The 26,424-nt window shown below is 44.4% G+C and overlaps 1 protein-coding gene and 1 long non-coding RNA gene across 3 annotated transcripts in view; one reads left to right on the forward strand and one right to left on the reverse strand.

Moving 5' to 3' along the window:
- The window catches only part of ZFPM2 (zinc finger protein, FOG family member 2), a 601,965-nt gene that overhangs the window by 298,777 nt on the left and 276,764 nt on the right, over positions 1-26,424 (forward strand). The window lies entirely within an intron of this gene.
- LOC143782972 (uncharacterized) overlaps positions 1-26,424 on the reverse strand; it is a 57,494-nt gene that overhangs the window by 460 nt on the left and 30,610 nt on the right. Inside the window, exon 2 of the long non-coding RNA XR_013217073.1 lies at positions 85-172. This is a non-coding gene — a long non-coding RNA (uncharacterized LOC143782972). The remainder of the gene's footprint in view (positions 1-84; positions 173-26,424) is intronic.

Raw genomic sequence — 26,424 nt, forward strand, 5'->3', positions numbered from 1 at the left:
ATAAAGGAAACGCCGCATATCCCCCCCCCCACACACACACTTCATTAGGTTAAAACAAAGTGCAGACATTAACTGCTCGCTAACCTCTTGGAAGCCAACAATATTTTTCTTTATCAAAACTTTAGGTTTTTGGACGATGTCCAGTTCGATTTTCATCAGAAGAAGCTCTTGACTAAGAAAAACAAACATACAATCAAATTCAAGTCATTGGCTCATATTCCTCAAAAATGGTGTTCTAGCCAAAGTAAGGCTCTGTTCACATTGTGAACATAAGAAGAATCAATAGTATAATGGATATCAATGAAACTCAGTGGACCCGACTAGCTTATAAAGAAGTCCATCAGGTTCAGTTGTGGTGTCCCCTATTTTGACGAACAGAATAGTGCTGTATGCTGAACTTTTATTCCTGTCAACCATGATGGAATTAGTTTCGATTGGAGGCTTCTGAAACAGCTATGAACATAGCTGTAAGACTAGCCTGAAAGGGGTTGTCCGACCCTAGAGTACAAGTCTGCAGTCACTCTGTGTGACTGCAGATTTGTGAATCCTCACAGTGTGCACACTTTGGTGCCAGCGTCAATCAGACCTTTACTGATTGTTACTGTGCAGACAGATGACCATATAACTCATGCGCCCACTGCATGGACTGAGCCTTCACCTCTCCTGATCTGAGCATTACAGCGGGATGTATTTCTCCGCAGCGGTCAAGCTCAGTTCAGGAGAGCAAACAGCCAGTATGAGGATTGTGATGCGACACAACCATTTTTATCAGATGAGTGCTATCCATGGTTTTGACAAATTTGACTCAGAAAATTGCATGGTATTCACCCTTTAATATGGTATGGGTCCATGAAAAAAAATCTGACAGCACGGTCCGATTTTCATGGACTGACATATTGGAGAAACGTTTTTTTTCTCCACCTCCAAGAAAATCGGACCCCACTCCTATCAAACCCTGATCAAAATCTGATCAGAGTTAGATTAGCATATTCATAACATTTTTCTCAGATGGAGAGAAAATGGTCGTGTTCACCTGCCCTTAAGGTGTGAGAGTTTTTATAGGAGCACTACATAACGAACTGATGAGAGAGTTGACTAAGCTGGGTGGACACAAGGAGTGTCTTTTTCTTATTACACAGGTGTCAAATTCTGTTAATCGCTACCATGTATGAACCCACCTAAATTTATGTATGGATTGCCTATTTTCATGAATTCTATAAATATACAAACACTCTTGGAAACCCCTGGAGATTGTTGGCAATCACAAGTCTTTGTATTTCTACTATTCCCGCCGGCTGTAAACTGAATCCTAGAAACTTTCAGCTAAAGTAATTTTTGCTATAACACTGATCTACCAGTTATCACATATGCAGTGGATAGAGTGAATCAATGGAAACTAGGAAGATGTCATTGCAGCCAGAACACCACTTTAGAGTAAGTCATGATTATGTTGGACTCCACATTCAACAAGTACTGCTCCTGGTTTCACTGGGTTCCTAAACAGGACACCTAGATAGTTATACAGCTACTTCTTTTCACCACAAGGTATTGGAGGGCCATGTCTACACCCTGCAGCCCAGCACCTCCCAGATAATATAATGGGGGAGGATTGCAGCACTTTATAGCGCTAAAGCTTTATCCACATACAATATGTCTCTATTGCTGTATCTACATTCCATCTACAGCCAAAGAGGAGGGGAAAATATAATCACTGGTTTGGGATTAGATGCAAATTTGGAGCCTAACTTTACAAAAACAAATCCAGAAAAGTTGATCTGTTTGATTTACTGTATGCAGTAAGATCACAGGGATATGGCGGGGCATGCCAGGAATTTCCGATTGTTTAGTATTTATTGATTTATGAACCTTTCCGGTTCTGTAAAGAATTATTACCTCTGTGTTTGTTTTCAACAGGGTCAGATATGTATGTTCTATTATTATTACAGACAATAGTAGACAGCAACCAATGGGCGGTACCACCTCCACCCTGGGTTGTCGCTCTGCAGTTCTTCTGGGGTATGCCACTAGTGCATCACTTTTTCTAATCCATCCATTCATTCATCCATCCATCCTTCCATCCATTCGTATATTTATGCTTCATTTAATATTTTACCAATAAGTAAATTATTTGATTACACTTACTGATTACAGGTAAATTGGACCTTAATTTCATTAAAGCCCCTCTTTTTCATATTGATTGCAAACAGGATAAAGGAGTTTAGAGTCAGTGTTCTATCTGTGTGTTTCAAGCAGTCTAAGCCCAGTATATGTTTTGGAAATAGATTACAATGGTCTAAAATGACAAAAGGAGCAATATATTACCAATCCCCCTGAGGAAGCAATATTCATTGTGAAACGTACGTTGGGGACTGCTGACCGGTGCACTTTACCTCCTGCAGCAATGGGTATACCTTTAAAAAATTTTGTTTGATTACACTCATCCGTTTGAACGTGGATTTTCTGATGTTTGTAGTTGTATTAACTTTCCTCATAGTCATTCCCACGATACCCCTTATGATACTTATCTCTTGTGGTTGGTCTCCGGGGAAGATTTTTGTTTCAATGTATTTGCTGTCAACCTCTGTTGCTACTTTACTTGGACACTTTGTCCCTCTGAACGGAGCTATGCTTATCATATATTTTGAAGCAGGCTACTAAGATGAGTTTTTAGATGAGTGTCTTTTTACCTTGCATTTATTTTACATCTCAGTGCAACCCGGCCAGCATTTTTTTCTTACTGCATATGCCATTTACTCATTCACTTTACCATTTTAATGTGTTCTGTCGCACTTATGTGTCTTTTTGTATTCGAATAAAAATTAAAATATTTTTTGATATTTTTGACTCAGGTTCTCCTTTTTTCCAATTGCTCAGTTAGTAGTGAATCTGCTCTGCATAATATTTGTTTTGGGTCTTATGTGCATGCAATTGTGTTACGACTAATTATACTTATCTGGAGGATTTTTTTCATATTCCAATCCCCTGTTGCTCTTGGGCGAAAACTTGTGAATATGTGACCTCTGCAGCCAATCACAGACTGTAGCGGTAGTAGGTTGATGACACTGAGATCATGGCTGCGGTCAGTGATTGGCTGCAGTACTCACAAGTCATATTTTATGCCAATAATTCATCACTGGAGCTGTCTGAAAAGAGACCAACTGGGAATTAGGGAAGCAGCAGGGGATTAGTATGGTCATTATTACTTTGATATCTTAGACCACTATTAGTTGTTTGCATAAAAAAAATCCCATTATTATAATTATGTAACTTGGATTGTATAAGTATTATAGGAGCTAAATGAAATTATCTATTTATCTATTATCTATCTATCTATTTATCTATCTATCTATCTATCTATCTGTTATCTATCTATCTATTATCTATCTATCTATCTATCTATCTATCTATTATCTAACTATCTTTTATCTATCTATATCTATTATCTATCTATCTATTATCTATCTATCTATCTATCTATCTATCTATTATCTAACTATCTTTTATCTATCTATATCTATTATCTATCTATCTATCTATCTATCTATCTATCTATTATCTAACTATCTTTTATCTATCTATATCTATTATCTATCTATCTATCTATCTATCTATCTATCTATCTATCTATCTATCTATCTATCTAATCTATCTATAATCTATAGTATCTCTTATCTGTGAATCTATCTTTTTAGGGGTATCGTTTCTCCTTATGGAGAGTGACATACCATCTCTGGCTTGTCAAGGTAAGGAGGCTTATTCGCCGTGCAATGCTCCTCTGGGAAATATAATATGCAAATTGCCTCTTCTGAGAAAAGGAGGACTTAACTCTATAGCGCCACCTGTTGGAAGTAGCTACTTCCAACAGGTGGCGCTATAGAGTTAAGTCCTCCTTTTCTCAGAAGAGGCAATTTGCATTCTATCTTTTTAGTTATTTATCTGTCTCTCTAGTATCTATCGATCTCATACCCATCTATCGGCCATTGGTGTCTTATAGACCTGCTGCATTTTGCAGCACAAGTAGTCGTGCAGCCATAAATTGCTCATCTTTCCCCCTGAACAGACGCAGTCACATTCAGATGCAGCTTCTGCTGTCAGCAGCCATAGAGCAGATGCCAGCCAGGACCAGTCCTGCACAAAACTCACAACCGTCGCTCGGGGTATTAAGACCTTGGACATGAAAGGGGAGAGCAGCGACATGCCAAGTGTAGTACAGTAGTTTGGGCCCCGTCCAACAAAATATAAATAGAGGGTGGATTAGCTGGATAAAGCCGAGTTATTACAAGAATTTATCAGTGTTCGGGAGATAAGTTAGAGGAGATATTATGCTCAGTATTCCTAAAATGGTCTCAGTTTAGACATGCAAACACATGATCAATCATTGCTGCATTTTGACTGTATATATAAGCGGCTGATGCGACTTTCCAGTAGATTTGTACATTGCTCAGACGGTATAAACATTAGAAGCAGATTGTGGTTTCACGGCTTGTGTTGACCCGCAGTGCTCGTCCAGATGTTCTGTGTCATTGTGACCACATACAGTAATGCCGGTCCACCATGAGACTTTGGTATTGTCATTGTCGGGAGTTCTGCTGCTATATATACAGTACAGACCAAACGTTTGGACACACCTTCTCATTTAAAGATTTTTCTGTGTTTTACTTGTGTTCTTTAGCCCAAACAAGTCTCTTCTGCTTGTTGCCTGTCCTTAGCAGTGGTTTCCTAGCACCTATTTTACCATGAAGGCGTGCTGCACAAAGTCTCCTCTTAACAGTTGTTGTAGAGATGTGTCTGCTGCTAGAACTCTGTGTGGCATTGACCTGGTCTCTAATCTGAGCTGCTGTTAACCTGCGGTTTCTGAGGCTGGTGACTCGGATAAACTGATCCTCAGAAGCAGAGGTGACTCTTGGTCTTCCTTTCCTGGGGTGGTCCTCATGTGAGCCAGTTTCTTTGTAGCGTTGATGGTTTTTGCCTCTGCATTTGGGGACACTTTCAAAGTTTTCCCTATTTTGCGGACTGACTGACCTTCATTTCTTAAAGTAATGATGGCCACTCGTTTTTCTTTACTTAGCTGCTTTTTTCTTGCCATAATACAAATTCTAGCAGTCTATTCAGTAGGACTATCAGCTGTGTATCCACCAGACTTCTGCACAACACAACTGATGGTCCCAACACCATTTATAAGGCAAGAAATCCCACTTATTAAACCTGACAGAGCACACCTGTGAAGTGAAAACCATTCCCGGTGACTACCTCTTGAAGCCCATCAAGAGAATGCCAAGTGTGCAAAACAGTCATCAAAGCAAAAGGTGGCTACTTTGAAGAACCTAGAATATAAGACATATTTTCAGTTGTTTCACACTTTTTTGTTAAGTATATAATTCCTCATGTGTTAATTCAAAGTTTTGATGCCTTCAGTGTGAATTTACCATTTTCATAGTCATGAAAATACAGAAAAATCTTTAAATGAGAAGGTGTGTCCAAACTTGAGGTCTGTACTGTATGTATGTACTGAGCTGCATGACCGCCTAGGATGTCTACACTCTCGGGAAACCACAGTAGATTGCAATATTCCACCTCTTGATGGGATCTCACCATGATAATCTACAACATTGTTAGAGCGCAGTTAAAAGCGGATGTGTCATATTTTTAGATGGGTAAAATTGCAAAGTGCTGGTAAAAATAAGCAACTTTGCAATGAATGAATGGATTTAAGGCACGGAGTCCATTTGCAAGCTCTTTGCTTTAGGGCTCGTGCAGACAGCCGTAGAGTCTCTCATCCAAGAGAGTCTGGACGATTATGTAGATTACACAATAATACATTTCTGGTCAGTGTTTAATCTGAGACTCAGATTACAGTGATCCAATTCTCTTGGATGAGAGGATTGAGCACACTGTGAGGAGAAGATGGTCTGAGTGTGATCTGATGTTTGGTCGGATCGTACTCGGACAGAAAATACAGTGGTGTGAGTGAGCCCTTAGAGTTTCAAGTGCTGCTTTGAAAATGTCCAAATTGTTTGATCCAGACAGTTTCATCATCCTTATGCTTTTCTGATTCTGCAGAGGCAAAAATGTCTCTGCTTGCCACATCGGACAATGCACAATTGAAACAAGCAATAGGACCAAACGACTGATCCCAACCATCAATCATCAGGAGCGCATCGCCATCCCAGCAAACAGGAAGCCAGGAGGCAGGGGAGCACTGTGCTCCTGAAGATTGAAAGCCAGACAACGCTGTTTGGTCGTATTGCAGCACAACAAATCATCAGGGATCTAAATCTACCAGCAGATTTCATGCAACTTATGCAACGTGGTTATCACAACTTGAAGATGACCACAATTAATTAATTGTGGTTCAATATAGCATCGACATTTATAAACTTTGGTCACTCGACAAAAATCAGTCAAAGTCTCCCTGTAGCTCCAGCTTTCCATTACTGTTGGATGCCTGGTTGTTCTCAACGCCCCCCCACACACACGCATACACCCAAACTCATGCACACACACACACCCCACACGCACTCACACACACGCGGACACATACACACATTCCGGGCCCTATGTCCCTCCATGTCTGATTTTAGGGGAAATAAATTACCAATGAGCTGTATTTTTACCTGCCATGATCCTTAGTCAAACTTGAAGATAAGTGGCAATAAATATATGTGTTTGACCAACAGACTTGTACAGTGTTTTGCATATCTTGCTGTTAGAAGTGTCTGGGAAAGGCATGAAGAAACTGAGAAATTGCACCTTTTGGCCTAGGCTTGGAAAGATTAACTGCAAGGACCATGGCATTAAATGAGTAGTCTAATCAGAGAAAATCCCTTTAAAAAGTGCTAGTCAATGTGATTAGTTAAATAGCCAAGTTCTTCTTCCAGCATCTGCAGCGCCCCAGAGTCCTGGTCGTTGCAGTACTGTCGCTCAGCCACTAAGGGGAGTGATGGTATGTCTGATGGCACTAAAGGAGTTCACCTGACCAGGTATCACAGTCACACATTACACTTCACACTCCGGCCACCAGGGGGAGCAAAGGGTTCTATGTATTAGGCCACTCCTCACACTCTGGTAAAACTGGGGGTTGGATAGGAAGTTAGGGAGAAGCTGACTGGGTTTTGCCCAGGTAACATCTAGTGAGAGAAGAGCGTTGCTTGGGAAGATCCAGGGGGGTTACTGCCAGGGGTGGGATCCTGACAGAGGCCTAGCGAAAGGACAGATCGTCACTTCATTGCGGCGGCATCTTAAGAAAGGACACGAAGCGAAGTATATTGTGGAGAAGTGAGAAACGAGATCACAGCACAAAGGCGAGAGAACCAGTAGGAGTCATGCCCTGAGATCGGCAACATCCTACTGAGGCGCGTAGCCGGTGGCCGGAACACCGAGGAAGTATTGGGCTCTACGCATTACTTCAAACCAATGGCAGGGCAGTTAATTTTAGGTTGGCTGTCTCACCTAAATCACCTAATGAAGACAACGGAGGCAATTGTGGGAGAGGGGCGTCTCCAGGGTCCCTATAAAATAACTCCAGGCCTACCCCGTCATACGGGTGCGTCCTATCCATATCATCTGGGGGACGGAGAGAAAGAACAGAAACATACACGACAGTTGTGAGGACTATCCCGTGGTGCTCAGCAGGGAAGTACTACAACACCCAGGCGCTAGTAGGTAGGCACTGATTTCCACCTGCAAAGGGAACTCTGGATGTGCCTTCGGACCGGCCGGTCTCAGCCAGCCCTGTCAGCAGTGCTCTGGATTGTGGATGCCGAAGCCTTCAGTAAAGAGGTAAAGAGACTGCAACCCTGCGTCCTCGTTATTTACTGTGACCTACACCACCACCTACACCTTTTATTGGGCGCCCCTTAGCAGGACCACGGACCGAGTCAGGCCACCGTGACATCCTCAGAACCGAGAGACCCGGATCCGAGTACCCCGTTGTCCTGCGTTTGGGGGCCACTCCACATCTATGTCAGATCGCTGATTTAAATGGCGAAACCTGTGGCCAGCCAGGCATTTTCCCTGTATCATCCATGTTCATACAGTATTACATAGTGATCATTCAGATAAATAACCACCATGTAATACAAGGACTGCTCAAAACGTCCATAGCAAGAGCTAACTGGAGTATATAGACACTCCCACTGCCCACTCCCCATTATCTATGTGCCCAATAGGGCTAACGGACATGGGATGTCTTTACAACTAATTATTATTTTATTATTGTTATTATTATTATTATTATTATTATTATTATTATCTTTTTAAACTTTATGAACAGTTACAAAAGCCAGATATATTAGGTAAAAAATTTGAAATATGTTGAATAAATGAATAATTATAATGATAGTTATTATTTACTAATGTTGATAATAATAATATACATTACAATATTAATGATTTATATTATTATGAATTATTATTATTATTAATACTTAATCTTATAAATAATAAAAATAAAATAAATACTTTTATTCTTCTTCTTGCTATTATGTTCTTATTGTTATATTCATCATCAATATTATTATTATTATTATTATTATTTCGAATGGCTGGTGGGAATCGAGTGTTGTAGCCTCCTGGATCCCTTTTTGCCCCTTTTGCCCCTATAATCCATTTAACTCTACCTGGTATATCTTTACATGTCCATTTTTAAGACCATAATTCTGAATATTTCCTTAAAGTTTATTAAAAATAGAATAATCTTCCAATTTTTTTTGAATTTCAGTAATAATAACAAGAACGGTAACCGCATATTAGTCTATTAAGAATGATAATAAAAGTATTACTTCCATATTAACATTTTTAATATTATATTCCTATCTAAATAGTATTTTAATAACAAAAAAAAAAAGTGAAGCAGAAGTAAATCCGTCCACTCCACTTCTGAACACCTAGATTACGTTTCTACATTCGGATAAACGTTTGCCTATTTAGTAAATAATATTTGGGGAATTTTTCATTATTATTATTCTTCTTTCTCTCCCCCCTTCTCTTCCTCTTCCCCCTTTCCCTATAATTATTCCCGAGGTATTATCTGAAAAATTGTCTCCGCGGAAATAAGTAAATTTAAATATTAACAAACTGCCATGAAACCACTGATCCGTCCGGCCTAAATTCTCCAGTGACTTGCTATTATCACTTTGTTTCATGTCACATATGAAAATAAACTATCGGCGTTGATGTGTAGGTATCATTTTTGAATTGCAGAGATATGGTAATAAGCCAAGGCTGCTTAGCATCCTTCCATTTTAACTACTAAAAATATGCAAATTCCAGGGCAAACACCCGCCCGCCCGCGCTCTTGCACATACACACGCACAAATCCACGCCGGAGCATATACATCAAGTAATATTGGTGGGATTATATAAGTTTAAAGGGAAGAAAAATGCCTTTTAGGATCCGTATCTCCCGGAGCAGATAGGCACCATTATCAGGAAAATGACTGCCTTTCAGTGTTGAAACAGTTAAAAGAGTTCGACGGCCACAAAAGAGATTTCTTCAGAATTATCTCCTGCCTCACATTTGCTCTTAGGCAAGCAGTTTAAAAAAGCCCAGTGATTGAGCCAGTGATCCAATTTGAAATGCAGAAATGATTAGAGCTGCTTGCCTCATTTCATATCGAAATTCTCTGATTTATGACAGGGCTGCAGCCAAGATCTATCTCCAAAGGGAATTAGTGTGCAAGTTTGCATATTTTTGCTATTGAGGTTTCTGATAGCAGCTGCTAGCTAGAAATGCAGAACTGGGAGGTGGCAGAGGAATATTTCTTTAATTTTTGTTGTTGTGTGTGTGTAGCCGGTAAAGTAAGGCTTAGATAAGAACCTTATATGTAGGACATATATACCCTCTTGACCAACGTGGGGCATATATACCAGTCCAAGCAAATAGACTAATTGTAACATACCATAAAAGAATGATCAAGCCTCCAAACGATAATCTGAATACTAATGAGCCGTAGGACTTCAATCATGCCCCTGACCTATCCGGCACCATGTAGAACGTATGATGAAGCTGAAATAGAATTTAGTAAAGAAATAAAAAAGAAATAAAAAGATGACTTACCTTATCTGGAATTTACATGAAGTGTTAACAGTTAAAAAAGAGAAAGATGGGATTGCATGCTCGTATTGTAATATTATATTTTGTGTTTTTTTTTATTTGTTTAGATGCCATCGGTTCTTTTTGGGTGGATTAAAGATGCTAAGCAAATGGGTTTTAATTTGACATTCATTAGAGTCAAGGTCACAATTTAGCTTGGAAAAGGTTAGTACGTACTATGGTATCCTATGATAAGTTAAGTTATTAAAAGTTGCATTTACGGCGCAGATAGGCATCCGTATAACACGGGTGATGATCGCATCACAGTGAACGGACTGGCCGACTGCTCTCCTGACCTGAGGGTGTCAGCGGCATAGAAATACATGCTGTCAAACTCGGGTCAGGAGAGCCGCCGGCCAGTCCGTTCGCTGCGATGTGATCGTCATCCGTGTTATACGGCCGTCTGACTGTGCCCTTGGTATAGTTGGACAATGTTACCCAGGTATAGAGCTCAATGGTACAAAAGGGGATATTTTCCAGCACCAAAGAAAGGTAGTTAAAATGTAGCCTTCAATGATGTAGGATAAAAAAAATTAGTAGAGGAGAATGATATTAAGTTGTACGGGCTGTGGTGCGGTAAATGAGAAGCCTGTTGCTTTCCGTAATGGTTCTTTATTGTTCCAACGCATTTCGGAACTGAACCATCACCTTTCTCTTGGTAAGATGTAAGATGTTTGATTCTTTTTAACTTGAGAAAAACGTCAGTCTGGTGCCGAAATGAGTTAGGGTAATAAAAAACTATTTCGGAACACTAAAGGCTTCTGATTTACTGCACCGCTGCCCGTTCAACGTGATATCGTCTTCCTCTACTATTAATCATCCTCAAGAAAGTTTTCTCCTTCAGCCACGGGACAGCAACAGCAGTTACAGGTGTCTACAGGTGTTGTGCCTTCACACAACATCGCTAGGTGAGCGGATACTCCTCCTTTTACTTTCATTCCCAGGTGATACTGCTTTATGTGTGTGCGCTTTTGTTCCTTAGTTTTTCAGGAGAAAAAATTGTCAGAATGTGCACATTTCAAATAAAAATCAACATAATGCTTATGCGTTTCGGATAGAACAATCCTTATCCATAGCTTTTATTAAGTTTTTCTATCCGAAACGCATAAGCATTGCTTTTTCTTTACATATGTGTACATTCTGCTAAATTTTGTATCCTATATGATTAAAGGGAACCTGTCACCCCCAAAATCGAGGGTTAGCTAAGCCCACCAGCATCAGGGGCTTATCTACAGCATTCCGTAATGCTGTAGATAAGCCCCCGATGTATCCTGAAAGATGAGAAAAAGAGGTTAAATTATACTCACCTGGGCGGGCGGTCCAATTTGGTGGGCGTCGCGGTCTGTTCCGGCTCCTCCCATCTTCATCAGATGACATCCTCTTCTGGTCTTCACGCTCCGGCGCAGGCGTACTTTATCTGTCCTGTTGAGGGCAGAGCAAAGTACTGCAGTGTGCAGGCGCCGGGCAAGGTCAGAGAGGCCCGGCGCATGCGCACTGTAGTACTTTGTTCTGAAGAGGACGTCATCTGATGAAGATGGGAGGCGCCGGACCGGACCGCGACATCCATCGGACCCGACCAGGACCACCCCTGGGTGAGTATAATCTAACCTCTTTTTCTTATCTTTTAGGATACATAGGGGGCTTATCTACAGCATTACAGAATGCTGTAGATAAGCCCCTGATGCTGGCTGGTGGGCTTAGCTCACCCTCGATTTTGGGGGTGACAGGTTCCCTTTAAAGGCTAAGTTTTAACTACTTTCCTTTGGTGCTGGGTGCGGTACAACATCCATTTTTAGACCATTGAGAGCTATTTGACCTGGAAGCCAGACCAGTGCTTACTCCGTGCACTACACCCAGACCACAGAGTGTCTACCCTGGAAGTCTCCTGGGATACTCATCTCTAATACAGGAGTGGGGAGCTCAATTGACACTTTTTGGATTTTTTTTCCCAAGTATAGAGTGCCAGAGGGTTTCAACATACCATGTCGCTTGGCCAAGATACAAAGCTAGGACAGTGAATTGAATCATTGCCCCAACTAAAGGAAAGTCTAGCTATGGCATGGGTATAAATAACGTCAGTGGCCCTTATAAGCAATGCTTGATGTTATGTAGATAATTGGGCCCAGAAAGCTGCAGAACCTTATTTTTATGACTTTAACAGACTTTTTACATTGCAATTTTTTTAAAGTGTTGAATAAAACTCTATTGCATCTTTACAAGATTACTGAAATGTGTTCATTTTTTAAACTCAATTGTCAGATTTTACGTTTTCATTAAGAACTGGATAATTGTTTTGACCAGAACTTATATACTGATGGCCTATCCTTAAGAAAAGTTATCAATATCAAATCGATGAGAGTCTGACACCCCTAGAAATCAGGGCGTTTGCAGCACTAGCGGTGGCTGGATGTAAACAGTGTACAGAGCGGGTTCAGAACATCCTCGTACTGCAGCTATATTCCCATTCACTTTAACAGATCATCAATATAAGTCCTAAACTATCCCTTTAAGGTCCACCCTCATATTAAAGTAATGTCATACAATCTCAATGCCAAGATCATTAAAGCCAGCCAATCGTCTATTGTGTCTGGGGGCTTCCCATCTGTACCCCACCCCATCCTTCCAGGAGACAATGTGAGAACGCATGCACGCTCGGCCAAATTGAGTATGCATATGTTTGGCAAGGCAATGTCCAAAAGGATTGATGTTTACTGAATAAGTGTTCAGTCGATAGCTATATGAGGGTTAAAAGCAATTATTGAGTCTGTTCATATAGTATTTGGAGCTTATGTCCGTTAGTCTGGTGAAAAGGCATAGGCCACATGTTTGCAACTACACAGCCTACAGAGCGTTGACAACGACTCCTAGTATATAAAATGATGTACATTTTTTATAGGATCCAGGTGTAGTAAAGTGTTCAGACTACATTTTACGGTAAAGTTATATATCGATGTATTAAAGCCCAGTGAATGCCAAGCTGACACTATTTTGGCACACAGTTTGGATAATGCTTGTCTATTGGTTTTCCCCTGTAGATGTGCGTTAAACAGTAAAATTTGTGGATATTGGATCTTGGAAATAGAGGTTGTTTGATGTCCCCTTATGGTTTACAACAAAAGAGAAATATCCCAAATTCTGGAACCAATGGTTGAAAAGACTACAGATTCTACAAAAGGCATAAAGAGCACTTCTTTCTACATTAATTAAAACAAAATTGTATCTAAATTTCAATAAAATTGAGAGAAAATAGCTTGAAATACGTTTGTCTAACGGCCCCTATAAACATTTGGCTAACCTTGCCCAATCATGGCCGACGGGTTCAGCCGACAGTGTTAGGACCCAACTGACAGGTGGATCAGAATGCACAATTATGGGCTGTCGGTCTTTTTGTTCTGTAAGAGATAATCCGCTATCCGAGATATCTAGCAGCGACTCTCTCTTAGAGAAGGTCCTATGTATGGAGGAGTGGTGAGAAATAGCTGCCATCCGAACAATAGGCCAGACCATAATTTAGCCAACAGTTATCTATGGCGTTTGGGCTCTGTTATTCTATAGACAAAGAATGAAGCAATGGTGCACAGTGCCTGATCGACAGTCACTTTATTCGTACAGAGAACTTGATCTTGGGATTAGCGTGGAAGTCCCAATGGTCGAACCCCTAGTGATTAGCATCTTATCACCTATCCTTAGCATCCTTTAGGACTTTTGTCAAAGGATTCTCAAACACTATAGGTACCGTCACATTAAGCGACGCTGCAGCGATAGCGACAACGATGCCGATCGCTGCAGCGTCGCTGTTTGATCGCTGGAGAGCTGTCATACAGACCGCTCTCCAGCGACCAACGATGCCGAGGTCCCCGGGTAACCAGGGTAAACATCGGGTTGCTAAGCGCAGGGCCGCGCTTAGTAACCCGATGTTTACCCTGGTTACCAGCGTAAAAGTAAAAAAAACAAACAGTACATACTCACCCAGCGTCCCCCAGCTTCTGCTTCCTGACACTGACTGAGCTCCGGCCCTAACAGCACAGCGGCTTTCACTTTCACTTTAGGGCCGGCGCTCAGTCAGTGTCAGGAAGCAGACGCTGGGGGAGGTATGACGCTGGGTGAGTATGTACTGTTTGTTTTTTTTACTTTTACGCTGGTAACCAGGGTAAACATCGGGTTACTAAGCGCGGCCCTGCGCTTGGTAACCCGATGTTTACCCTGGTTACCAGTGTAAAACATCGCTGGTATCGTTGCTTTTGGTGTCAAACACAACGATACACGGCGATCGGACGACCAAATAAAGTTCTGGACTTTATTCAGCGACCAGCGACATCACAGCAGGATCCTGATCGCTGCTGCGTGTCAAACTAAACGATATCGCTAGCGAGGACGCTGCAACGTCACGGATCGCTAGCGATATCGTTTAGTGTGACGGTACCTTTAGTTGATCATAGGGTGTCCTGTTGCTGAGACTCCCAGCGTTAAGCTGCAATCTATTGAGAAATCCGGACTTGAGACAACGCAAATGACTTAAATAATGATATTACTATGGCTTCAAATGAAATATTGCAAATATAAAAGGCCAATTTCATTTCCTTGATGGGATATGGTGCTACATGTTAATTTAATCCTGAAAAGCCCTTTCATCTTCCTAAGACTTATTGGGAAATCTCTGGGAAAATTCAGGATTTATAACATGGACTAACATAGGATACGTGCAGAGCTCAGTTATTATTTCTTGCCTAATGTGCCCCAATGGAATATCTTACAGTGATGGTAGTTACTAGATTATTGGACATTTCACTATGTAAGTATATCGGTAATAGCATAAGCTCTTGACTACAGATGTATATTTTTGTTTAATCTTGGCTCATAATGTAGAGTTAGAAGAAAATACTGGATATGTGATAGTTAAACCATGTATGTTCTATAAATCTGAATTTCAATTAATGGGACCATACAAGGATGACAAATGTACGGTATGCATACATCAATGTTCTTCCTATAATGAAGGAAAATCAGGCGAATACGCATATGTTGGTGCGATCAGACAACCATTTAAAGTGTATGGAGCTCTCTTAACTCTGCCTGTAACATGTTTGCCGACTCCTGTGCCTTCTGTTGCTGCTTCGACCACTCAGTGTCATCGTGTTTTTGTTGCAGGGGACACGTGACAGCATAGGTCTTGTTTTATTCCTGGGACTTTTAGTGCCATGATATTGGGGAGCTATGGGGTTAACTGTTTGGTTTTGAATACTCCTTTTCAGAGCCCTGAGCAGGGCTGCCTACTGTTTAAACCCCTGGATCTATGACTTCCACTGCCAGTCAATGTTCTGTTTACCTGGCTTGTAGCTCCTGTCCATGGGCTTGCGTTTTCTTCCTGATTTCTCCAATGTTCAGGCCTTGGCTTGAATTCTAACCATCCTCTTGTTTTCTGATTTTTGTCCCTGATGTGAACTCTTGGCATTTACTCCATATGGCAATGGCAACCCTTCTTGCCTTTGTATTGCTCCTCTTGCCAGCAAACTTTCCTTGGAAGCAATCCAGTGGATCCTGTTAGGTGTAAGACCAGATCTCTGTACAGGGATTAAAGGGTGAAGGCCATGGTTCCTCTGGAATCTGCCAGATGGAGTGGCTTGGGCAAAGTTTGACTGAGGTAGCCTTTATGAGCCCCGTGGCTTTTAAGAGACGTGGCTCTCCCCCAACATGATATCAGAGAAAAGATGAATGTGGCCACTTTAATTTCAATAGTTAATTGTTTTCTTCAGCAAGTAGTCTGCTGGTAGACTATCTGCCAAGGAAAACAATTGGCTATTGAAATTGTCTGACAGAGAACATAAGTGCTCTGCTGAGCGTTCCTATGTATGGGAGAATTGGGACAGATAAAAGTTGGATGAAAGAGCATTTGGTTTTCAGCTATCTGGGTAGGCAATATCCAAGTCCATTGGCTTCCCTGATACAATATATAACTATATCTATAATATAACGCTGGGAGCGTCACTCTGTCCGAAGCCTTTATAGACTGCGCAAGCGCAAGCGCCGGCGCAGTCTGGACCCCACAGAGCGACGCTCCCAGGAGATCGCGGTATGCGTAAGCGCTGAACGCACACCGCGATCTCCAACAGAGAAACAGGGACGAGCCAGGAGGCGGAGGGTGAGTATGCTTACCTGTCCCGTTCCACCGACGCCATTCCGGGCCATGAATATCCCCCTGCTCCCGGAATCGGCGCCTGCGCAGTCCGCGCTTTCCGGCGCCATTTTCTTGAAGACACATTGCAGTGTGTCTTCAAGAAAATGGCGCCGGAAAGCGCAGACTGCGCAGGCGCCTTATCCGGCACCAAGAGGACACAGAAAATCTGTCCTCCTGGTGCCGGAAAAGGGGCCTGCGCAGTCCGCGCTTTCCGGCGCCATTTTCTTGAAGACACACTGCAATGTGTCTTCAAGAAAATGGCGCCGGAAAGCGCGGACTGCGCAGGCGCCGATTCCGGGAGCAGGGGGATATTCATGGCCCGGAATGGCGTCGGTGGAACGGGACAGGTAAGTATACTCACCCTCCGCAAGTAACAAATTGCTGTGCCATGAGGCTGTGGCACTTCATGCCACAGCTATTTGTTACTTACGCCACTTACGTCCACAGCCACCGCACCCAGCACAGCCACCGCACCCAGCACAGCCACGCACAGCCGCCACACCCAGCACAGCCGCCGCACCCAGCACAGCCGCCCACAGCCACGCACAGCCGCCCACAGCCACACACAGCCGCCCACAGCCGCCGCACCCAGTACAGCCGCCGCACCCAGCACAGCCACCCACAGCCGCCGCACCCACCACAGCCACCGCACCCAGCACAGCCACGCACAGCCGCCGCACCCAGCACAGCCGCCTACAGCCACGCACAGCCGCTGCACCCAGCACAGCCGCCCATAGCCACGCACAGGCGCCTACAGCCACGCACAGCCACCGCACCCAGCACAGCCGCCGCACCCAGCACAGCCGCCGCACCCAGCACAGCCACGCACAGCCGCCGCACCCAGCACAGCCGCCGCACCCAGCACAGCCACGCACAGCCGCCCACAGCCACGCACAGCCGCCGCACCCAGCACAGCCGCCGCACCCAGCACAGCCGCCGCACCCAGCACAGCCTCGCACAGCCGCCCACAGCCGCCGCACCCAGCACAGCCGCCGCACTCAGCACAGCCGTCCACAGCCGCCACACCCAGCACAGCCACGCACAGCCGCCCACAGCCACGCACAGCCGCCGCACCCAGCACAGCCGCCGCACCCAGCACAACTGCCGCGCCCAGCACAACCGCCGCACCCAGCACAGCCACGCACAGCCGCCCACAGCCACGCACAGCCGCCCACAGCCACGCACAGCCGCCGCACCCAGCACAGCCACCGCACCCAGCACAGCCGTCCACAGCCGCCGCACCCAGCACAGCCACGCACAGCCGCCTACAGCCACACACAGCCGCCTACAGCCACGCACAGCCGCCGCACCCAGCACAGCCGCCGCACCCAGCACAGCCACGCACAGCCGCCTACAGCCACGCACAGCCGCTGCACCCAGCACAGCCACCGCACCCAGCACAGCCGTCCACAGCCGCCGCACCCAGCACAGCCACGCACAGCCGCCGCACCAACCACAGCCACCGCACCCAGCACAGCGACGCACAGCCGCCGCACCCAGCACAGCCGCCGCACCCAGCACAGCTGCCCACAGCCACCCACAGCCACGCACAGCCGCTGCACCTAGCACAGCCACCGCACCCAGCACAGCCGTCCACAGCCGCCGCACCCAGCACAGCCGCGCCACATACAGCCGCCCGCACTCAGCACAGCCGCCGCACTCAGCACAGCCACCGCACCCAGCACAGCCGCCTACAGCCACGCACAGCCGCCTACAGCCACGCACAGCCGCCGCACCCAGCACAGCCGCTGCACCCAGCACAGCCGCCGCACCCAGCACAGCCACGCACAGCCGCCGCACCCAGCACAGCCACCGCACCCAGCACAGCCGTCCACAGCCGCCGCACCCAGCACAGCCACGCACAGCCGCCCACAGCCATGCACAGCTGCCTAGAGCCACGCACAGCCGCTGCACCCAGCACAGCCACCCACAGCCGCCGCACCCAGCACAGCCGCCACACCCAGCACAGCCGCCGCACCCAGCACAGCCGCCGCCCACAGCCACACACAGCCGCTACACCCAGCACAGCCACCGCACCCAGCACAGCCACCCACAGCCGCCCGCACCCAGCAGCGCCATGCACAGCCGCCCGCACTCAGCACAGCCGCCCGCACTCAGCACAGCCGCCCGCACTCAGCACAGCCGCCCGCACTCCGCACAGCCGCCCGCACTCCGCACAGCCGCCCGCACTCCGCACAGCCGCCCGCAATGATGGGGGCGCAGGATGGAGCAGCACGTGATAGGATGGGGGCGCAGGATGGGAGCACATGACAGGATGGGGATGCAGGATGGAGCAGCACATGACACGGTGGAGCAGCACATGACAGGATGGGGCGCAGGATGGAGCAGCACATGGCATGGTGGAGCAGCACATGACAGGATGGGGCGCAGGATGGAGCAGCACATGGCACGGTGGAGCAGCACATGACAGGATGGGGATGCAGGATGGAGCAGCACATGACACGGTGGAGCAGCACATGACAGGATGGGGGCGCAGGATGGAGCAGCACATGACAGGATGGGAGAGCAAGATGGGAGCAGCACATACCAGGATGGAGACCATATACCAATATAAATGCTCGCCACCTGGGCGTAGAACGGGTTCAATAGCTAGTAGTATATATGGCTATATCACCAGCATCCAACCAAACTCCAACCACAAGTGGTGAAGACTATCCTCTCATCCACTCAAGACCATCATGCCAAAAGTCCACCATGTTTAACGATCCCCTCCATTGGCACTACTTAATTCTCAGCTTCATACTGTATTGATTGAAGTAATTGGGCCGCAGAAATTATTTTAATGGTTGCCCTATTTAATGATATCCCAATAATGCTTCTCTTCTGCCATTCCTTTGCCTATAAAGTTGAGTTGTCACTAAAGACGAGAGGATCGATTCATAAATAATCAAATTACTTGCAAATTTCCTGAAAATTTTGAATTCACCAAGTGAACATTTTGTCGGATTCTTTTAAGGACATGGAAAGGGTTAATAAATAATACAAAGATTATGTTCACCCTTCTTAGGCCTGCTTCTCATCTGTCCTGCCTCTGACCAGTAAACTGCTTGCTCCCTCTAATCTTCAAATCGGTCTTTGGATCTGCTGGCACTGACTAGACTTCAGATGGTCATGTGGGATGTAACCGATATCATGGACACCAGTGGTTGGCGTCACTCCCCATATGCTTGCACTGGACAATCCGAAGCATGATCCGAAGACCAGTGGAGGATAGATTAGGAGCAGGACTAGATCAAGTGAGTATAATCTTTTATTTTGTTTAATCCCATCTTGACCCACTCTTATTTCACTTTTGCGAGTCCCCCTTTCCCCACCCTTTGATGAAATTTGTGAAGAACTCCATTTTCTCATGATTCAAAATTTAATTCATTATCATGGCATGCTAGCAAAGCCCTTGAAAGGCTGCAAACTATGGGTGGCCAAATATGGACACGTATGGCATAAATGTCTCCTAGCATAGCATCTCGTAAGAACCCACTAAGGCCACATGTTCACACATAACATTTTTGTAGCTTTTGCAGTTTTTTTCCTGAATTTTTGGTGCTGATTACTTCATCAGTTCTATAAAATTGTTAAGGGCTGTGGTCGACCCCATGCCATGTCTCCTTCTGGATGTATCCCACACTTTCTGTGTCTATTTGCAGTGGAGGTTCTAGTGGTGGGCAGATATTTGCCAAAAAATGTAAAAATAGGAAACATTTGAAATTCCACTTCTTTGCTATCTTCACTTTATAGAAAACTTAAATATTAGAATTATATTTTTTATTAAATAGCAATAATTTATGATATCATAATAAAATACTGACCTTTACAATATTAACTACAGTTTTATCTTTCTTGCGCAAGTTTTATCGTGTTTTCACCTTCATATGTGGTAAAGGCAGGAAACCATCATCTGAATAAATAATTAGTGGAGCAGGGTCATTACTGCTAATTAGCAGTCAGTAGTGTGGCTTGTGTAACACCTGTAAAGTATTCGGGGGTCTCCACCTGGATCACATACTTCATATGTTCCCTGTCGTTCCTGGCAGGGAGTCTTCATTGGAATTCACACTTTGTCTACGTAGCTGGGCACGCTGCATGGTAACAGCCTTCATTTATGCCATCAGGTAAAAAGTATGTGATAACAGCAGAAGAATTTTACTTCTTACGCTACAAGTTTATGTATTAGCTGGCTGAGCTGCAGAGAGTGAATCTCATAGTAAGGGCCAAACTGTGCCCCCATTATGGTGCCGGGTGTTTCCTTTGTGGAGTGGAGGCGACTCTTGTACCCCTGACCAGAGATAGATAGATATGAGATAGATAGATAGAGATAGATAGATAGATAGATAGATAAATAGATAGATAGATAGATAGATAGAGAGATAATAGGTAGTTACAAAAAATGGAACAGCACTACTGATACATGAGTGCAAAGCTTCCCAGCAATCAGTCCATACTTGCCATATATAGTAGACAAAAATGTATTAGGTCCACATGGCGTGGTGACGTTTCGGCTCCAAGCCTATCTTTTTTGGAGAAAGGCTTGGAGCTGAAACGTTGCCACACCATGTGGAACTAATAAAGTCCACTTTATTTAAAACAATTTTTTGGAGTGCTGCTTTCCGTTTTTTTGTCTACTAGATAATAGGTAGATAGATAATAGATGGATAATAAATAGATAGATAATAGATAGATAATAAATAGTTAATAGATAGATAGATAGATAACAGATAGATAGATAATTGATAGATAAATAGATAGATAATAGATAGATAATAGATAGATATAGATAGATAATAGATAGATGAATAGATAGATAGATAATAGATAGATAGATAGATAATAGATAGATTGATAATAGATAGATAATAGATAATAATAGGTAGATAATAGATAGATAAATAGATAGACCAATATATAGATAGATAACAGATAGATGAATAGATAGATATATAGATAATAGATAGATAGATAATAATTAGATAGATAATAGATTGATAGAATTAGATAGATGACAGATAGATAGATAGATAGATAGATAGATAGATAGATAGATAGATAGTAGATAGATAACTAGATGGGCATTTCCTGAAGGAAATACATGGTGCTTGAACAGCGCTGCCAGGTTTACAGCAGCACTTACTTATCACACACAGGATGGGGGGCACTTACTTATCACACACGGGATGGGGGGCACTTACTTATCACACACAGGATGGGGGGCACTTACTTATCACACACAGGACGGGGGGCACTTACTTATCACACACAGGACGGGATGCACTTATCACACACAGGACGGGGGGCACTTACTTATCACACACAGGACGGGGGGCACTTGTTACACACAGGACGGGTGGGCACTTACTTATCACACACGGGATGGGGGGCACTTACTTATCACACACAGGATGGGGGGCACTTACTTATCACACACAGGACGGGGGGCACTTACTTATCACACACAGGACGGGGGGCACATACTTATCACACACAGGACGGGGGCACTTACTTATCACATACAGGACGGGGTACTTACTTATCACACACAGGATGGGGGGCACTTACTTATCACACACAGGACGGGGATACTTATCACAAACAGGATGGGGGGCACATACTTATCGCACACAGGATGGGGGTGCACTCACTTATCACACACAGGACGGGGGGCACTTACTTATCACACAAAGGACGGGAGGCACTTATCACACACAGGATGGGGGGCACTTATCACACACAGGATGAGGGGGCACTTATCACACACAGGACGGGGGCACTTATCACACACAGGATGGGGGGCACTTACTTATCACACACAGGATGGGGGCACTTACTTATCACACACAGTATGGGGAGCACTTACTTATCACACACAGGATGGGGGGCACTTACTTATCATACACAGGATGGGGGGCACTTACTTATCACACACAGGACGGGGGGCACTTACTTATCACACACAGGATGGGGGGCACTTACTTATCACACACAGCATGGGGGGGCACTTATCACACAGAGGACGGGGGGCACTTATCACACACAGGACGGGAGGACACTTATCACACAGGATGGGGGGGCACTTACTTATCACACACAGGATGGGGGGCACTTACTTATCACACACAGGATGGGGGGCACTTACTTATCACACACAGGACGGGGGGCACTTATCACACAGAGGACGGGGGGGCACTTATCACACACAGGATGGGGGCACTTACTTATCACACATAGGATGGGGGGGCACTTACTTATCAAACACAGGACGGGGGCACTTACTTATCACACACAGGACGGGGGCACTTATCACACACAGGATGGGGGGGCACTTATCACACACAGGACGGGGGGGCACTTACTTATCACACACAGGATGGGGGGCACTTATCACACACAGGATGAGGGGCACTTACTTATCTTACTTATATACAGACATCCCCCTATATACTGACATCCCCCTATATACAGGCACCGTACATTTGCATAGCTGCCATCTTTGTAAGGTTAGTGTAGCTGCACTGTGGCTTCAATACATGTCAGTTGGGGGTCATGGAAAGGTCGCCATTAATTCCTATGGGAAAATTTTTTCTTAAAATGCGATTTTTTTAAAAAACTACAAATCGGATCGACTCCAAAAATACATAGCACACCTGTCCCGACCAAGGGCTTCGAAACGCCGCCTGAACGGGTTCTCTTCGCCGAGCGGTTCGGGCCGCATTAATTGCAGAAAACGCGGAGAAGAAGAATAATCTACTATATGATTGTCTAAGGGTCACTTCCGTCTTTCTGTCTGTCCTTCTGTCTGTCTGTCTTTCTTTCTGTCTGTCACGGATATTCATTGGTCGCAGCCTCTGTCTGTCATGGAATCCAAGTCGCTGATTGGTCTCGCCAGCTGCCTGTCATGGCTGCCGCGACCAATCAGCGACTGCCACAGTCCGATTAGTCCCTCCCTACTCCCCTGCAGTCAGTGCCCGGCACCCGCTTTATACTCCCCGCAGTCACCGCTCACACAGGGTTAATGCCAGCGTTAACAGACCGCGTTATGCCGCGGGTAACTCACTCCATTACCGCCGCTATTAACCCTGTGTGACCAAGTTATTACTATTGATGCTGCCTATGCAGCGTCAATAGTAAAAACATCTAATGTTAAAAATAATAATAAAAAAAAAATCATTATATACTCACCTTCCGCCGCCTTTCCCGCTCCTCGCGACGCAAGCGGCAGGTTCCGGTGGCAAGGATGGTATGCGAGAAGGACCTGCCATGACGTCATGGTCATGTGACCACAACGTCATCACAGGTCCTGCGCGCCTGCGCGAGAAGGACCTGCCATGACTTCACGGTCATGTGACCACGACGTCATCACACCCTGGGACCGGAAGCTGCCGCCTGCACCGCACACAGGCGACAGAACTACAAGGGGCCCTCGGAAGGTGAGTATACACTCACTGGCCACTTTATTAGGTACACCTGTCCAACTTCTTGTTAACACTTAATTTCTAATCAGCCAATCACATGGCGGCAACTCAGTGCATTTAGGCATGTAGACATGGTCAAGACAATCTCCTGCAGTTCAAACCGAGCATCAGTATGGGGAAGAAAGGTGATTTGAGTGCCTTTGAACGTGGCATGGTTGTTGGTGCCAGAAGGGCTGGTCTGAGTATTTCAGAAACTGCTGATCTACTGGGATTTTCACGCACAACCATCTCTAGGGTTTACAGAGAATGGTCCGAAAAAGAAAAAAAATCCAGTGAGCGGCAGTTCTGTGGGCGGAAATGCCTTGTTGATGCCAGAGGTCAGAGGAGAATGGGCAGACTGGTTCGAGCTGATAGAAAGGCAACAGTGACTCAAATCGCCACCCGTTACAACCAAGGTAGGCCTAAGAGCATCTCTGAACGCACAGTGCGTCGAACTTTGAGGCAGATGGGCTACAGCAGCAGAAGACCACACCGGGTACCACTCCTTTCAGCTAAGAACAGGAAACTGAGGCTACAATTTGTACAAGCTCATCGAAATTGGACAGTAGAAGATTGGAAAAACATTGCTTGGTCTGATGAGTCTCGATTTCTGCTGCGACATTCGGATGGTAGGGTCAGAATTTGGCGTAAACAACATGAAAGCATGGATCCATCCTGCCTTGTATGGAGCATCTTTGGGATGTGCAGCCGACAAATCTGCGGCAACTGTGTGATGCCATCATGTCAATATGGACCAAAATCTCTGAGGAATGCTTCCAGCACCTTGTTGAATCTATGCCACGAAGAATTGAGGCAGTTCTGAAGGCAAAAGGGGGTCCAACCCGTTACTAGCATGGTGTACCTAATAAAGTGGCCGGTGAGTGTATGTTTATATTTTATTTTTTAACCTGTGACATATGTGGCTGGGCAATATACTATGTAGCTGGGCAATATACTGCATGACTGGCCAATATACTACGTGGGCTGGGCAATATACTACGTGGACATGCATATTCTAGAATAAGCGATGCGTTAGAATCGGGCCACCATCTAGTAATAATAATAGTAAAATATAAGAAATCGGATTACAATATGTTGCTTGAACTTAGAGGGTTCAACCACCATAATAGATAGATAGATAGATAGATAGATAGATAGATAATAGATTAATGGTATTAGATTGCTGTTATGAAGCCACTTCTTCTGCTTTCAGCTCACACAAGTTAAAAGCATTTTTCATCTTTTGTATTTCTTTCATTTAAATTACCTTTCCATTGAGAAGTGAGGCTTTGGGATGACAGGGAACAGACACGCCACAAGGAACGTCATGAAGAAAAGTAGAACAGTTGGAAGAGCAGCCATTTACACCTGACAAGTAAATTGTTTTACATTTTCCAGCCCGCGATTCTGCTGAATAAACTTTTCTTAGTCCTCATCTCTTGACTATTTTAACATCTGTTGTTCTTGGACAGCTATGTTACCAAGAGAGACTTTTCGGAGCTCGGTGTCTTGGCCTAGGAGGGTTTGCAGGCGATGAATTGTGTTCTTCCAATCTTCCTGCTAATTAATCCCCTTGTGTTTTATTCTTCACTCTTCGCAGACCCATCAGTGAGCTGATCTGCCGGAGGGGAGGTCATATTGGGAGATACACCTAAAAACACTACTTTGGACTCTGAGTTTCAGACACTTTATATGATTAAATATCTGCAGAGGCCAAATGATTATAATATGTGACGGAAGCTGCTGTATTCCAGCATTATTCTTTATGCTTCCTATTAACCTTTTGACATCAGGGCATATTACGCAGAACCACAATGTAAATCATCTTTATCTGGAGCAGCAGCGAACGTCTCGAGGAGCCCATAGCGAGTGAGAATGAACCTTACTAAGGCCAGACACACATTCTGCTGGCCATGTACATCATTTGACCACACTAATTGTGTCTCATAGGATCTGGGCTCAGGCATTGTATGGCCATGTTAAGTGTTGCCAATCCATGAGCCAACTAGAAAATCTTGCAAATGTGTTTTTTTAATAAACTTTAAAGTGCATCTGTCAAGTACTTTTTTTTAATGATAATATAGTCAGGACAAGATGTTATTTGCATGATACAGTAATTAAAAGAGCACTAATCACAGAAAATGTACAAATAAAACTATATATCCTAGTTCCGCCTACCTTTTCTTAATCCTATTCTGTCTAATATTACAATTAAAACTTAAAAAATTAAAAAAAAATATATATATATATATCCATTCTCTATATGTCTAAGTTTTCTCACCCATATCCACCTACTCCTCCTTATTTTCCTGAGACTGGCTGTAAGATAACTGGCTGCAGCAGGAACCTCTCCCCTCTGCCCTGTTTGTGGTAAAACAAAAGATGACCAAACTACACATTTGGCTAATAAAGGCTTCAGCCAAAGATGGAACTAGTGAGAAATAAAAATCTTACTCTGAAGGATTTTTACAAGACTGACTGTTTCAGGATCATGTAGAACATACACTAACTAATGAAGAGTGAAAGCAACTATATTTCTTGTTTAATTTAAAGGGGTTGTCCAAGGCTGACAGATTGATGAACTATCTGTAGGATAGGTCATTGGTATGAGATCAGTGGGGGTCTAACACAAAAAACCTCCATTGACTATCAAAAAAATGCTGGGACAGCGGCTGGAACTTCAGATGAGTATC

The sequence above is a fragment of the Ranitomeya variabilis genome, chromosome 6 (assembly GCF_051348905.1).
Source record: "Ranitomeya variabilis isolate aRanVar5 chromosome 6, aRanVar5.hap1, whole genome shotgun sequence".
Classification (NCBI taxonomy): domain Eukaryota; kingdom Metazoa; phylum Chordata; class Amphibia; order Anura; family Dendrobatidae; genus Ranitomeya; species Ranitomeya variabilis.